Source organism: Falco peregrinus, chromosome 4, assembly GCF_023634155.1.
Source record: "Falco peregrinus isolate bFalPer1 chromosome 4, bFalPer1.pri, whole genome shotgun sequence".
In the NCBI taxonomy this organism is placed as follows: domain Eukaryota; kingdom Metazoa; phylum Chordata; class Aves; order Falconiformes; family Falconidae; genus Falco; species Falco peregrinus.
In genome coordinates, this window is record NC_073724.1 from 57,641,312 (window position 1) to 57,654,658 (window position 13,347).

Here is a 13,347-nt window from a genome sequence, read left to right on the forward strand (position 1 = left end):
GAGATCATACTTAAATATTCATTTATAAGAAGTACCACATAATTTCCACTTCAAGTATGATGGGCCTACAGCAGCTCCATGTATTATATATGACTAGAGTCAATACATTTCCATTTCTGTATTAATAGAAATGAAAAAAATTGCGTGCAGTCAAGCTTTTGCATAACAAAGCATTACCATAGAAATACAGCATCTATAGAAACTTTATATGCAAAAAATATTTTGTTTATCTGCGTGCCATTTAAGACTGCATTTTTGCAAAGGAACAAGTGATCTGCAGAAGACCACAATCACCAGGTCAGGCTCTGGCCATTCAGGTAGTGAATCAGCAGCAAGGGACCAGCAAAGGTGTGAAAGTCTGCGCGTACATGCGAACAACTCCAGCTTGTTTTGAAACAAAGGCTGTGGGACAGAACACCACCTGAAAGTGAGTCCAGGGAGAACTCCAGATGTCAGGAAGTCTATGGGACTTGTTGACTGCAGCAAGTTAAAGGCCTGTCCTGGTTTCAGCTGGGATGGAGTTGTCTTTCTTAAGAGCTAGTACAGTGCTGTGTTTTGGCTTTAATGTGAGATTTTTCAGTTCCTCAAGCCTCATTAGCAAAAAGGATGAAAGGGGACACAGCCAGGTCAGCTGACCTGAAGTAGCCAAAGAGGTATTCCATACCATGGGATGTCATGCATGGTATACATACCTGGGGAGTTGGTCAAGGTGGGTGGACCGTTGCTTGGGCACTGACTGGGCATCGGTCAGCAGGTGGTGAGCAGTTGCATTGTGCACCACATGTTCCTTTCTTCCTTTCCCTCTGGATTTTATTCTTTCCCTTCCCCTTTTCATTATAACTGTTATTGTCATCATTGTTATTATTGCTCTTTCATTTTTATTCTGTTTCAATTATTAAATTGTTCTTATCGCAACCCTCGAGTTTTACATTCCTTTCCAACTCTCCTTCCCCTCCCTCTGGGTGAGGGGGGAGCGAGCAAGCGGCTGCGTGGGGCTTAATTAGCAGCTGGGGTTAAACCACAACAGTCATGTATGCAGAACACTGAAATTCAGTTGTAAAACTACACTATTTCTGGGTGTAGCAAGAAATGCAGGAGAATACTCATTCATAAGCATCTACTGCAATAGAAGATGCTAGTACCAATCCCAGCTTTCCATAGTTCAGTAGCAATTTCAAATTTTCCCTGGAGAAACAGCAAACTGTTTAGGCCTCCCATATATCATAAGGTCCATGGGGTTTTCTCAGTGAAATGACAAATGAAAGGCAAGACAAATGTATTGATGAATTCTATCACATCAGCCAGTCTACTTTCAGGATCACATGCACATACCATGTATTGATACTTGTCCAAAATGAATGAAGAACTCTAACAGGCTAGTTAAACTTCAGTTATACATCACCACTTTATATATACTTTCACACTTTCAAGCAAATTCAAAACATGCAAGGCAAGAGCAGAGTATCAAAGCTAAAGGTTTCAGTTAGCCAGACTGAAAGTTAGTTTATCTAAAAATGGTTGGTTGGGGTTTTTTTTGTAATTACATTCTTGTTTAATCATGCTCAGTCATGAAAATCAGGCAGCCCTATCTGCAGAGATACAGTTTTTTTCTACTGAAGGAAACAGAGATTCAGTATCTTCAATATATTTAACCAGAATGTGGGATTAGGATCCCTGCTGGTTTGAAACTGGATCATCCATGGTTTAATGAATAACCTTGAGTCAGAGTAAAGAAACAGACCTTAAACTAATTAAAAGAAACTCTTAACAAGAAGAGCCAACTGGGCTTTCTTGCAACAAAACCCTGAAGCAGTATCTTACCATGAGCTACTAGGGAATCAAAACAGGCCTGGAAATAACAGCATCTGGATAGCTCAGGGACAATCTACTGCAATTTTCATTCTCTTTAAGTTTGTGTCTGACACCTCACCCCTCTGCAAGTCATCATTATGGTCATATCAGGGAGTTAAACATGCCATTTGAGCCCCACATATCTCATAATATATTAAAATTTGAAAGTAAAAGGACTGATGTCCAGCTCTGGCACTGACAGTCTGTAAACAGAATCAGAGATGTTTCAATTTATCAGATAAAACTTAATATATCTTTTTTAAACTGAAAAATTCAGGCTGCTTCTGGAATTCTGATTTTTAACTTCTGCTAATGTATCACCTCTAGCAAAAGGAAATTCAGCAGCCCTAGGAAAACCCCTGCTGCAACGGAGGCATTAATACTGAAGTATAGCCCTGTGTAAAAATCTTCACAAAGAAATCTGAGGAACACACAACTTTTCATTGCATTTTAAACATCTAAGACAGAACCGAGAACATTTTTGTCATATGGTCTGTATTCCTTTCTTTCAGTGAAACTGCAAAGATAATAAGCAAAGAGAAAATGTATTACAGAATTTACACAACTTCCAGAGCAACATGGATGAAATATCTGGCCCAATTTCTGCAGGTTTATATTTATTTTTTTCTAAATTTCTGTTGGGTTTGAAAGCCACAACATTGTTTTTTTTCCTTCAGTACTCTACTTTGCTCTGGTTTTGGCTGTGGTCTCTGGCAAAGCCTGTTCAAACACAGCAACGTCACACCTTTCATTTTGAAACAGCTCCAGCCAAAAAGCATTACCTTGTTTTTAAAGAAATTATAGCCGTTTTGAAAATGTTCCAGAAGTAATACGCAACTGTCCTCTCATGCGAGGAACCAAAGCAGTAACTGTAAATCATTAACATACAATCATATAATGAGTTTTGCCTGAACAAAAGATACTTGCAACACTATACGTCAAGATTTCTCTGCTAACTTTGCTTTGATCTCCATAATTTCAGTCATCAATGAGCTCCAAAATTTAATGACGTGGTGTGTGAAAAGCTTCTTTTGTTTAAACTACCTTCCTGAAATTTTTCTGGGTGCCCCAGTTTGCCTTTTGTGAAGCAGTGGAAAAAAACCAGGAAATAAACACTCTCTGTTCACTTCCCCAAGCCATTCATGACTATACAGACCTCCACTGTAGGTGATATTATGTCCCCTCCAATTGCCTTTTTTTCAGACAGAAAGTTTCCTACTAATTAGTTCCTATTTATACAAAAGCAACCCCATACCTCTGACTGCCTTCACCATGCCCCCACATACCCTAATTCTACTCTAACAAAGCAAACAAAACTGGACATGGTACTCAAGAAGCAGGCACAGCAGAGATTACACAGTGACATAAGGATTTTGTTGTTCCTGGTTTCCCTCTCAGCAGTTTGTAATCCTCTGTTTGCCTTTCGGACCAACACTGAGTGCCGACACAGCTACTGCTGTTTTCAGGGAACTACCCACAATCAATCGAGGTCTCTTACTGAGGGTAACAGCTAGCTTAGGGAAATGTTGTCTTTTTTCATATGTATCACTCTGTACAAACAATTAATTTCACCTTCTCTCCTGATCAGTTACTTAGCATCACCAGTTTATCCTCCCTTTGCATTCAGCATTGAATTTCACTAATTTGAATAATTCCACGTATTTACAGATTTTGTCTTTCCCGACTTTCCATTTCTAGCCCGTTTAGGATTATGAATAGTTGAAGCCTCTGCAGAAATCCCTGTTTTACTCCACCAGTAACTCCCCTCCACCCGCAGAAACCTGACCACCTAATAATCAATTATTAATCCTCAAAAAGGCTTCCATTTTAACCAACAGGAGCTTAGTATCTCTAAGAGCCTGAGAGCAGATGCAGTGGAGACTACAGGAAATTAAAACACATACAGGTTTCCCTGCTGCTTTGCATGGGCCCTACCACATTCCTTGCTGTGAAGGGAACGGGCAGAGCATATGGATGGTTATGCCTGCGCAGCTGAATCCTCTGCCAAACATCCCATACTGCTTTCCAGCAATACCACGTGGTCAACATCAGGCAGGCAAGTCAGACACGCTCTTTTCTGAATGGCCCCAACATCACATGCCACAAAACTCTATAGACCATGTAAGCAATGAAGCTACAGGTATCCACACCGCCACCGCTGTCCTAAGACACTGCAGACATAGCCAGAAAGACTTACCTAAGCTGGGCTCCTGCAGGGCGGGAGAGAGCCACTGAATGTGGTTTTCATAATCTAGGTCCTCACAGGTCCTACAAAAAACTTCCACACACATCCACTGCACAAGAGCAATACCAATCCACAGCCTTAAATAAAAGCAGAAAGAAAGGGGAAACAGGACAGTTGATATGAAAGATTCAAACAGAAAATGCATTTTTAACATTTCAACCTCCTCTTGGCACCAGTTCTTCCTTCATGAAGCAAAGGGATTTTTCCCTTTTATTTTTCTGAATGACTGAGTTCTCTTGGTAATCAGCCCAGTTGGGCTTTATTATGTAAAGCATCTGGGATTTGAAACTGGGATTCATAAGCAGAGATGGCAGTATTCTGTTTTTGGCAACACCTCACTCTTTCACAAGGAGAAAACTGTTCCTAGATTCACAATCTCAAGGAATACAGAGAACTTCGTATTGTAGAAGTCATTACCCTGCAAACACATGCCGGAAGGAAGAAAGAAAGAAAGAAAAAAAAAGTAAAAGTCTTTTTTTCTTATGAACTTGACACTCAAACACTTGTACAAAGCCAGAGTAAGGGCAAGGTTCACAGAAAGAAGTCTTCAAACGTGCAGGAGCATTTAATAGAGGAATTCCACCAAAATTACACCTTGTTTTACTCATCTATTAATTTACCAAATCTCTATCAAGTCCTCATTGTCAGATAAAACTCAGTAATATTTTCCTTTGAGAAAGTAAGTACCATACAGAAAAAAGGCCTAGCAGCTGCTCTCCACACTCCCTCACCTAGCACGTGTGTTAGTCACACATGGGAACCAGGCTGATAAAGTACCCAGACCAAGTACTCAGCAGCAAGGGAAAAGGGTCACACTCACCCTCTTTCTACACAGGTGCTCCCCTTCCTTTCCATTATTGCTCAGGCCCATTGCTGAGAAGTACTAGAAGAAATGCAACATACTCATTTCTATTTGTTGGCCTCCTCCCCAATTCAGCCCAATGTTGCTACAGTCCAGCTCCCAGTACTTTCAGTCTTCTTCCCCCCTCATCAATTGCAATCTAGTCTCTCCCTTAAATAAAAAAAATCCCAGCATTAGTCCTTAAAGCTTAACTTAACCACTAATTTTTTCTCATTTCTTTCATATCATGTATCTCAGTTTTTACTGTACAGCAGCATTCCTCCCACTTCTGTGAAGTTTTGTAGTTCGGCTCTTCAGCCTGAATGAACTTAACATGATTGACCGGATCAAGGGTTTCAATACCTCCCAACATAACAGGCAGTACGATAAAAATCTCCTTTTTCCCCAGCCTCCCTTGCTTGTATGAAGCAAATGAATGAAGAGTCATTTGAATCTCTTCCACTGATCTTCCGTGTTTCTAAAGAGCACCAGGTTTCCCAGTGACTACTTCATTCAGTTTTCTTCTTCATCCTCCTCTTTTGCCACACGGGATTAAGTAATCACGGCAGAGCCAACAGCCTTGAAAGAGTTTATTTAGTGCAACATCTCCTGCCCCTGTTCAGCTGAGGGCTGCTCCAGCCCTTTATCCCTCTCTAGGCTGAGGAGCTGAAGTACCCTGATGTGCCAGCAGCCACACCTCTAAAAGAAGGCACGGCCACGAACGAATGTTGCCTTTTCACCAGTGCGGTGCCAAGTAAAATACCAAGTAAAATACTGAGATACCTTTACAGATGAAGGAAGCACTCTCTGTGGGAAGTGAGGAAGACTGAAAACAGGCAGCATACAAGTGATCAGGGAAAGAACTTGCTGCAAACAGAAGTAATATGGAAAGAAATGAAGTATCCCTGTTATTTTCCACTTCGGGGCACATCCACAGGCACGTGTATTTGAAGAAAAGGCCACACACAGGAAACTAACACCTAAAAGAATGAAACTACAGTACTTCAAGCAATGAACAACGCAAAAATTGGTGAGCTTTTGTTTTAGAAGAGCACATATTCAAAGGTACCATGATAACTAAAATAGGTGGTAGAGTCTGGATGCAGAGATATCATAGCCATATTCTACCCCGGAGTTAGTATTCTGTATTTAAATGCAGAAATGAAATTCATCTAGAAAACACACACCTTTTCCCTTCTCCTGTCATGGTGGTTTTCCTTTCAAAAGGAAATGCAGGGTGAGGAGTTGTAAAATTAATTTCTCCCCCAGAAAAAGCCTGTCTGATATTCTTTGAAGCTCAAACACTTGAGGTCTCCTAAAAAGTCTTAGACTTTAAATCAATCCCTTTTTGTGTGTGTTCAGATTTGGAGTATTAAGAGAAGTCCAAATTTTATGACATGCCCCACTTTGTAAAAATCACTGCTTCAAAAGAACTGGCAGTACACATAAAAGTTTAGCAGGTCTATACCATTCAAGAGTCAGGGCTGATTTAAAACATTCTCAGGAAATTACTCTGTAACAAAATGTGATACTTAACTGCCACTTACAATTGTTACTTTTACATACAATCAGTAATCTACAAAGTATTCAGAATCAGAAGTAGGGTATTTCCAAGACCATTCAATTTGATTGCACAGAATAAAACTGAAGTGCTTACCCCTGAGGAACAGGCTGACAAGCTTTATAAAAGACAAGAGTAGAAGGGTATCAACTTTGATTTGGAACTTTTTAAAATGGGATGTATCTTAAAGTTTGACTGCCCTTTTCCAATTGTATATATTTAAAAATATAGCATTCACTGGAGCTTTAGGGTGACAGAAAGCTTTTCCCTTTTCTGAAAAGAAAATAGTGCAAAACTCAGGGAACACACTGAGGACATGGGAAAATTCAGTTTGTCATTGGTCTGGCTGAGCTGCTCACCTCCAGCAGACATGCCCTGCCAAGGCTACTTACTGTTCTGCCCTGGGTGCTGGCCTCCTCCTGGACTTGGCTTTCCCTTGATGCAAAACAGGAAAATTTAAGAAGTCTCAAAAACATCCAGGAATAGGAAAATAATTTCTAAGCCTGCAGCCAAAGAGGCCAAACTCTGAAAACGATCTCAGTCTTGCTGCAGCACACTTGACCTCACCGCAGGTCCTTCAATGGTGCCTTTGTGTCTTTCACAACAGAGCTTGAAAACTTCACTATGGTTCTGTAACAGGCTAATTCTCCCATCTATTTTATTGCATATGATCCTCAGTAAATAAAATAACCAGACTAAGAAGATAATGCTATTTGTGTTGATGGATGCTTTAATACAGGAGAGAGAGACCAGGTCAGATCTTGTCAAAAGTGCCAGGAGATTCCAGGTAGGGAAAAAAAAAAAATGCCTCTGAAAAAAAAGGCTTTTGCAGACAATTACAAGTTTTTAATTTCTTGACAACCAAAAATTACTATGTCCAGTTCACAATGATTTGGGTTTGTTTGGTTTTTTTAATTAGAATATGAAATAGTGAACATTTTCAGAGTAAATAATTTTTTTCCATTTAATATTCATCACAGAAGATGCTACTTCCCAAACCAGCCAAATTAAATTGATCTTTCCTGAGAGCTGGTCTGCACAATATCTCAGTAAATGACAGAAAATTACTGCTCTTCAGTTTATAGTTTCTCTGCCATCATCATGGTAAAGCTGTCAGAAAGGAAAATGTCATCTAAGCTTCTTTACATCATTAGCCACATCCAAACCACCATTTCATCCTTTGTTCAAAGATTGAATTTTTGCTTTAACAGGCTTCTGAAAGTATCGTTGTTAGTTTTCTTGAAGGACCACAGTCCTGGATAGTTACAGCTTTTGAAAGAAAAATGTAAGCATACATGTATACATTTCCTTGTTATTTTGATTTTGTACCATAGTTGCTTTTTCTTATTTTCCCTTCTTCACTCTTACAGCTATTTCAAGTCCATAACAAGGATTCTTTTGTCAGTGACAAGCTTAATGCAATGCTGTTTATTTTCACTTTCTTTGCCTTTAAAATGCAATAAAAAGTGCTTTTTGACAAACCACCTATCACACGTGAGAGTCTGCATAGGTTTCAGTTTCAAATAATTCTTTAAACTTTTTAACATCTGGATACTTTAAAACACATCTTTTGTGTTAACTTGATAATAACTGCAATCAAGAGGTGTCTCCATAAATCCACAAAGATTAACACAGAGGGACAGGCTCACAGAGAGACTCATCTCCAGGACATAGTACACCATTTAATATTCCACTCATGTTTGTTTCTAACCAATGTTGTCAGGTCAGCTGCACAGTAATTGGTAACTAATAACCTCCATGATGCACCAAAATAACTTCAACACTGGTATTCTCAACAGTTGCTTTGCAATCACGCTTTTCTTCATGTCCTGCTGTCCACTGAGTCATGTTTTATGAGACCTAAACAAAGTTTGAAGTGATATTTCCACAAAATTTCAGGTTCTGTACTCTTGCCATTTCTCAAGTTGTTCAAGTTTCTTCCTGCAAAGCTTTGCTCTTTATGGGACCATTTTCAATGGGCTGAAAATGACTCACTCCTTTAGCTGCCAGCTCCCCTCAACAGAGACTCATGAGAACATCAGTACCATCTTGTCCCACACTTCTGCCGCTTACCCACCTGCATTTACTCATCACGTGTAACTACCACATCAAGATTGAACTGTAGCACAGGAGTTCCCTCAAAAGCTCAGTAACTGAACGCCTACTGTTGTTGAATGAAACACAGTTGTACAACTTCGATGTGCTGATTCAGAGAGTGTATCTATAATGCTGGTTTTGGTTCAGCTCGTCAGATGTTATTTACAACACTGAAAAAAATTCTAACAATTAAAAAAAAAGTATGCAAAAATTTCCAAGAAAGTAAAGGAAAAATGCATGAATGCATCAGACAAAAACCACAGCATCTCACACTACTTCATTGTACATGGTCATATATTTGGCATAGCATACAATGCTTTTGCATGATTATTGTCAGGATGTTAGCCCTGGAAAGGATTTCAAGGAGAGGAAGCATTATGGTACCATATGCCCCTTTCCAAGACAGCAGATGTGTAACGGACCAGTCTCCAGTCATGCTCCTGCATACCTCAAGGCAGTGCCTGGCTCTAAGGAAAACATATTTATCCTCTCCACCGTTCCCACCTGTGTACCCAAGAGGAAGAGTATTTTCAGAGACAAACACTGTCCATGCATCACCAGAGCACAGATGAGCAGCAGGGAGAACAGGGAGACTAAAATTATGAAATGAAATGTAAAAGCTGTGATTCCAAAGGGCAGCATATACAGGAGACTTGAGGATGCCAGATACCATGCACTGGAAGGCTTGACTTGAAACACAAACTATACCACACCACCATACACAAAAGGAAAAGTCTCTTTGGTCCCTAGAGACTGCTGTGCATTAGCATCCCCCTAAGCATTTACTTCCTTCAACATCTTGACCAATCCTTTAGAGAAACAAAGGGGCATTAAGGCAATAGTCACCTTTGCACCTGCGGTTATTAGTACAGTTGGATCTGCCACTGCTAGGATCACCTGCTACAAAAGCAAAAATCAGTAAGTAACTTTGGCTGTAAGGCTCTACTGGGTAAAACCAAAGAAATGCATAAAAATAAACAACCTAGCAAATAATGTTTGAAATTACGTTATCAAATACAGAAGTCAGATATTCTTTAACTATCTAAAATCTTTCCATAACACAATGTAACCTGTAACTGTTATCCTATTTCACCTTTCTAAATACCAGATTTCTCCTCACTGTCACATGTACATGCACAGGATGTCTTGTAATTAGCAGTGGTGTGGTAATGGGTTGTAGGCAAACCACTCTCAAAAAGCAGACATAGTTACATTATTAGATGGTTGAACTCCAGTTTTATTGCTTTCATGGGATTAGGCAGCATGCTGTTCAAGGAACTGTGTTGTTTGCTTTACAATAGTAAAAATATTTCTGTATTAGCATTCTAGGTTTTTAAACGTGTAGAGGCAACAAAGAGGCGTAGGACAGATCATGAGTAACAGCTGACAAAAATAATTCTTTCACTCTACTTCTATCCCTTTCCTTTCTCTCTCCCTCACATTTGCAAAAGATGATTTAAAACTAAAGACTAGTTTTTCATAGAGAAAACTGTATCTGCCTGCTCTCCCCATCTCCTCAATTCCCACATAGGCTCAAGTCTATACACAGAGTACACCGACTATTCTGATAATATATTAGTAACTTAGAGCACCCAAAACAAAGAGTACTAAAAGTCAGTCCGTGAAAACTTCAAGTCCATTCTAGAGAGAGAACTTTAAAACGTTGTACCTCAGCAATGACAGGCAGCATTATCTGTGGGGGGAACACAGTAAGGTCTGAGATTCAAACGTCGCGTAATACTCACAAATAAAACCAAATGCAAAGGGCCTAATGACTAAACTATATATATAATTTCATGTGAACAGCTGCCTCCTTTTTGAGGAGAAAAGGAGTTTATGAAACATTTTAAAGCCTATTTTAGCGACCAATCCCACCATGGAATCACTGTCAGATGTCTCTATATTAGCTGACAAACTACAGACAATGTTTTGTCAAAGTGTTATGTTTTTCTATACAGCTTAGTCTTCTCAGTACTATATGTTATTTTTACAATATATATAGGAACTCATTTCACTAACAGAAAGAGTCACAAACATGACTCCTACGTCATGTACTTGTGACGCAGGTACACACATGAAGCTATGTTACACATACCTGCCAAAAAATAATTTAACTCTTACACAGTACTTGCTTAACAGAGCTTCTCTTTCTTAAAGTACATTAATGCAAGTAAGTTTAAAATTAATTCTTCCCGATATAATTACACAACCACACTGTAGCACAGATTTGGTTTTGGCTTGAACAGTTGAAGTTAATCATAAGCATCGCTAAAATCTTCTAACACAATATATGAAGTCATACTCTTCTCACAGCCAGAACAAAGATATTAATCTGTGAGAACACACACATGTATTCCATGCTGAATTACTTAAACTACAAATAAAACCAACATCCTGCCAAAATACTATTATAAGGCAAATGTACCAGCAATTCCTTTCAGCAGCTCTCTGATCTCCAGCTCCAACAAAACAGCTAAGACTGCAACAACATGCAAACAATAGCACTGTGCTTTAAAAGGCAAGACTTCAAGCGTTCAGAAAACTAGATGCTGTAAGTAAATATATATGTACACACACACACACAGAGTCCATGTTTAGGCTTGTGAATACCAACCTTTCTTGCTGTTCTGTCCAACATCCAAAGCATATCACACGTCCTTTGATCAGGTGTTTTATGCGAGAACAGCATAAATGACACAGCATTTGAGAAACAAACATAGTAAAAATGTCCAAGTGTGCATGTTAAACTCTTCTCAAATGCAGCAAAATTGACGGGCTCAATGCAGTGCATTTAGCTTTTGCAGTGAGTTTGTTTCCAAGGAAACCAACAACTGCAGATGTTCTCCCATATAACAGGGAAAGAAAATTCAGCAGTGAGATTACTTGTTTACTCAGTATTTTATGCATACATTTTTTTCTGATAGATAAACTATTCTTCAAACTCTGTTAGAAAACTAGACTGCATTAAAAAATTATTTTTAAAAACTTCCTCTACACATAACCTACTGAACAGGTGCTGCTAAAGGAAGCACACCACCTTTAAATCAGCCTTCTCTCCCAAAGTGATCTGCCTCCCCTGCTTTGTCTCCTTCAACAAAGCACACAAAACCTACCCTGTATTATGGGTGTGCATCCTAAAAGGTGCTCCAAAAACTTAGCCAGGCCCCAGGTTTCAAGGAACAATGCTGACCTAGAGAGCCTACCGGAACACCTATTCTTACCATATGGCATAACATTGCAAAAATGTATCATGCTACAGAGGTATCACCATGACCGACATGATTTATCCTTCTCAGGATGACAGTATGAAACATAAATAGTAAGTAAAACCATAATGGAGATGCAAGGTAGAAGGTACTTTCACTGCAGTTCTTCCACAGGACGTGAAACCTGTAACTCAAAGTTACACACACAATGTTTACTTTTCATTTAGGCTGCAGATTCTCAAGCCTATATATATAAATGAAAACATTATGGGCACTGCTTTTTTTTTTTTTTTTATTAGACCTGTTTTCCCTGGGTGAGGTAACCGAATATTTACCATACCTTCTGAGCTCTAAAAGCTTACCCTCCACCCCCCCACACCCCCCGTCCTCTTTTGGTGTTAACTGATTCAACAGCAACACCTACTGGGCACAGAAGGGCAAGATGCAATTTCTCAAAAGAATAAAGGGCCAGGCACAAAAGCAGAAAATACTTTTGAGCATCTATCTCTGGATACTTTTGCATCCCAGTCACTGTGAAACCAGAACTGAAAGGAACAAGACTTTAAAATCTGAATTTTCTCTCTACTCACCCCTCTGAAAGGAAAACATACTGAACAGAAAGATGGATAAAAGAATAGCAGTGACTTCTGGTTGCCATTTAGAGACAACATATTTATACTACATCTTCTAGGAATACTAGATAAACATGGCTAATAGAATCAGTTACAGGAATTCTACCAGTAAAAATATTCAAACAATCTTCAAGTTCATGCAGCAAAGAGGTTTATTATATACCTTTTTGCTCTTTAAATCTTTTCCCTCTGTTAAACAATTACATAGATTTTTTTTTTAAAAAAAGAAACGGCCACATAAAACCCCAACCAAACAGCAGTGACTAATAACCAGCCAGATCAGACCAAGCAGAAGTTCTTCAAATCTTCACAGAGAAGAAAATGAACACATGTGTACCTATTAAATGCTAAGAACAAGGACTCCAGAGGTCTTTGGTGTAATGACACCCAGCATTTGCCTTCCATAAAGAAATCTACTGGGGTCTAAATTCCTTAAGTGGAGCACAAGAAGAACTGAGGTCTTGTGAGAGGGACACAGGCCAATCCACATTTCTGGCAGGGTCCATCTAAGCAAGCCAAAGAAAACAGAGGGGCAGCCCAGCTTCACCCCTCTTTTTGACCTTCTGCAGAGACTGATGTTTCATTTGCCTGCTGAAAGAAGCACATCATGATCAGATTTCACAATCACAGCCCTTGCCTGGTTTTCAACATCTACACAATTCCTTCTTTTAAAATGCAATCAGAAGAGAACAGGATCCCTACTCCAAGCACTGATTACACATCACATAATAAGCAATTATTTATTAGATGTATAAATGCTACTAGAATCAAAGAGCAACCCTGAAGACTCCCATTTTACAAGTTAGGGCCTCACTCAGTTGGCACTGAACCAACTTTCCCCTTGCTACCACCCCCTCTAGTCTAGTGAATCTTGACTCCTTCAAGACAGTGTCTTTATCTGGTGTTCTTGTTTC

The 13,347-nt window shown here is 39.3% G+C and overlaps 1 protein-coding gene across 5 annotated transcripts in view; it reads right to left on the reverse strand.

The window, feature by feature from the left end:
• Window positions 1-13,347, reverse strand: part of MCF2L (MCF.2 cell line derived transforming sequence like) — a 163,762-nt gene that overhangs the window by 130,084 nt on the left and 20,331 nt on the right. Inside the window, exon 1 of one of the 5 annotated variants that reach the window (XM_055801160.1) lies at window positions 4,049-4,122. The exons of the other annotated variants lie outside the window; for them this stretch is intronic. The gene's annotated coding sequence lies outside the window, so the exon portion shown is untranslated. Of the gene's footprint in view, window positions 1-4,048; window positions 4,123-13,347 lie in introns of those variants that run through there. 5 annotated transcript variants of the gene reach the window in all.